Genomic DNA, 3,743 nt, shown 5'->3' on the forward strand with positions numbered 1-3,743 from the left:
GGTGAGGTCGTCATGGCACTGGTCCCCTACCTCCACTACACGGCACCGAGCACCGGCACAGGGGTCTTCAGCACCACCGTGGTCATCACCCTCAGGATCCTCAGTCTGATGCAGACTCATACTATTCAAGGCACAGTTGGCATAAGTCCTGGTAGGGCTGAAGGGATGTGAAGGCGGCCTGGCAGCCACAGTGGCCATCTCCTGCACAATGGCCCTTTTGGAACCCCCGAGCTTACTATCTGGCCCAGGGTACCCCTTCTAGGGCTTTTAGGTCTGTGATCTCAGGATGCCACCTTTCCCAGTCACCTAAAGATAGATCTGCCCCTTGGGGAGCAGAAGCTGCTCTCTCCAGACCGCCCCCCCCGCAGACTACAGAGGTATTGACAGAACCAGCCTGGGACCTACCGATCGCCTAGGAGACATCCACCCCTGCTGAGCCAGTAGAGGAGCCTAGCTCAGCACAGGAGCAACCCAGGCACGTAAAGGGCCATGAGGACCTTGTACCTCCACTTGCCACATAATCAGCCTTGCCCAATGAGATGGTGGCAGGAGCATCAGTTTCAGGACCCCGGCCATTGACCACAGGGCGTACCAAGACCTGCTCCACCGCATTACCGTCAATATGGGCCTGCAGGCAGAGGAAGTGACTGAAACAGAGGACCCAGTGGTAAACATCCTTGCACCAAAAGGTCCGTCCTGGGTGGTGGTATCATTAATAAAGACCATACAAAATAATAATAAAAGCCTGTGGCAGATTCCAGCCTCCATTCCGCCCCACTGCCAGGGACATAGAGAGGAAGTACTTTGTCCCGTCTAAGGGAACCAAGTTCATTCTCTCACCCACACCGTTGCTCCCTGGTGGTCTCAGCAGTGAAAGAAAAGGAGTGCCGGGGCAACAGGCACTGGCCCCCAAGGCTAAGGAGGCCAAACACATGGACCTCTTTGGCAGGAAAATCTATGCTGAAGGAGGCCTCCAGCTGAGGATAGCCAGCTGCGAGTTCGTCATGGAACCAGTCCCAGTAAGTAGCCGTTTCCTCCTTTGCTCCACTTACCTCCTTGGGAAAGTTCAGCCAATATACTTACTGAGGGTTGAAGCAGCCAATAAAGTTTGGTTGCCTCATCTCTCAATATATGGATAGGTGCCAGAAATCCCCATATTTCTCTCCTGTCCCTCTCCATTAGAGCGGACTTGTATACTTGGCTGAGGTGTTGATCTGCTGCACTCCTTTGGTTCAGTTCAGCAAGAGTCTGTACATCCTGTGGGGAGGGGACTAAACGAAAAGCGGGAAGAACTGGGGTTAGCAAATCCAGTCACGGACAGGCCTGTAAACAAAAAGAATCCCAGAAAACTAGGATGTATGGTCACCCAACTCGCATGACTATCGCAGCCTAACCTCAGGCTTTTGGTCTGACATTCAGCCCCTTGGCACTGCCTCAAAATTCTCAGCCCTTTCTGCTGGACCATAAACTGTGGCCCTTATGCCCTTCTCCCGGTGCTCCAGCTTCACTTAAAGATTATTTTCCTGATTAAAATGATTTTTCCCCTCCAAGGAAACCAGATTCATTTAATCTGGAATTACATTGGAAAAGAGTGTCAATGTACTTGTTAAAATATCCCTAATTGTTTCATATCAAAGGCACCAGAATGAAAGGCTGGCCTGTTCTCAAATGCCTTTTCACAACTTGGAACATAGCCCTTAAGCTGGAACCAGTTAAGTCATAGGGAAGAAATGTTGCAACTCCAGGAAATATCAACCTAGGTACAGTCCTACTTGCTCCCCTCCCCCCTTGACTGCTCCATTGCAGTGCGTCACAAATATTAGCAAATTTATACTTGTTATCCTTATGACAAAGATAGGGAAACAAAGGCACAAAGAGACTGACTTCTGCTAGGTCCCACAATAATTTGTGGCAGAGCCAGGAACAGAACAGTGTGTCTGGGTCCCAGACAGGTTGATCCTATGGTCAAGGCATTTTCTTCTCTAAATGATTTATAGCTATAAAGATGTCTTATGTACTCTTTGTATGTCTGTGCATATATGTATTTTTACGTATCTATATAACTGTGGAGCCATGTGATAAATAGAGGAGCTGTGAGTATCTCACTGTTCTGAATTTTATCACACACATCTGATTTCTTCAGTTTTCCTCTGTTCATCTTCTGCCAGAACTGCTGACATTTCAAACTTCTGAGCTGATTCAGGGTCACTCATGTTTCTGGAGCAACCTGCCAGAGAAATGTTTCCTTCTTTCTCACCAAAAGTGGAATTACCTTTCCTGAAATGTCACTTCCCTAAGAGCCTATTCAGTTGTGGAAAGGTTTCAGGTCCAATAGCTTGACCCTGCAGAGATAGGAATAGGAGCCTTAGGGCTCTAGAAAAAGAACATCCATAGCATTCCAATGTGTGACACGGCATCTGCTTTTACCTGAGAGATCAGACCTTAAAGCCAAGGTAGTTTAGGTACAGAAAATCTAATCAGATGTTATTCATAGCTCGCTCTGAGCCATATGTTTGGATTCATGGCAATTAAGGCACCTGGTTTTATAGGCAGAATGAGACAACAAAATGGTCCTAATAATTTTTTTCTTAAGTAATTGTAAAATAGTTTTCCTGTAACGTGTGGTGCATGCAGACTATATGATGGTCTGATGTAAAAATACTGGCATTGGCTTGGTGTATTACGGTATTAATTGGTCCTCATTTGGGATCACTCGCATAACTTGTGGCTTCAGCATTCACGAGTAACGTTATCATGCCTAATATATGCTGATAAAGCCTTTATACTATGCCATGGCGTGTGTGTGGTGTATGTACATATACCCTTTTTAATGAAATATTGATGTATAGTATATGTGCAGCATTTGACAAGGTAACAACAAAGTGATCCATTTCACGGCTTTTAAAACCCCATAGAAATGGCTGATAAGCTTACAGTCTATGCAGACAAGCCAAGTTTTTCAGTACTTTGGAGAGAGAGTTGGAGAAGGGATTCCTTGTAGGTATTTTATATACATTCGATTTAAGTGACTTGCCTAGCTTCACATAGGAACTCCGTGGTAGAGGCAGGGTTAGAATTCAGTTCTCCAGGGTAGAATTCAACTGCCTTAACCATGAGACCATCCTTTCCCTTCTTAAAGTTCCCTGCCTCATACACATCTTTCAGTTTCTGCAAGAAATGAGTCGGGGTCCTAGAGACTGTCGTCTTCACTCTGAAATCCTGATTCATCCCCAGAGCATGCGCCATCATGTGCACTGAATGACACAGGGGTCCTGTGGCGAAAAAATAGTACGTGATGAGCCTGGCTAGCTCAGTTGGTAGAACAGCAGACTTTTAATCTGAGGGTCCAGGGTTCAAGTCCCTGGTCAGGCATGCAGAACTTGGCCCCATGTGGCATCCTCCAAGATCTTCAGAAGGCATGTCCTGCTTCATGTTACTCCTTGCTTTAGCGGGGAGGGGTAGCTCGGTGGTTTGAGCATTGGCCTGCTAAACGCAGGGTTGTAAATTCAATCCTTGAGGGGGCCATTTAGGGATCTGGGGCAAAAATGGGGATTGGTCCTGCTTTGAGCAGGGGGTTGGACTAGATGACCTCCTGAGGTCCCTACCAACCCTGATTCTATGATTGCATAATTAAAGACTGTATCATCATGCACGCACACAAAGGCTCCAAATTAAGGATATGCAAGCTTTTCACATAATTAATGGATCATCTTTAAATCTGTAGGTAGATATTTAGCACCTAT

At 46.4% G+C, this 3,743-nt stretch overlaps 1 non-coding gene across 1 annotated transcript; it reads left to right on the top strand.

The window, feature by feature from the left end:
• Nucleotides 1-3,299: 3,299 nt before the first annotated feature.
• Nucleotides 3,300-3,372, top strand: TRNAK-UUU (transfer RNA lysine (anticodon UUU)). Its single transcript has one exon. It is a non-coding gene; the product is annotated as a tRNA-Lys (tRNA).
• The last annotated feature ends 371 nt before the right edge of the window (nt 3,373-3,743 follow it).

This window comes from Eretmochelys imbricata, chromosome 2 (assembly GCF_965152235.1).
Source record: "Eretmochelys imbricata isolate rEreImb1 chromosome 2, rEreImb1.hap1, whole genome shotgun sequence".
Taxonomy (NCBI): Eukaryota; Metazoa; Chordata; order Testudines; family Cheloniidae; genus Eretmochelys; species Eretmochelys imbricata.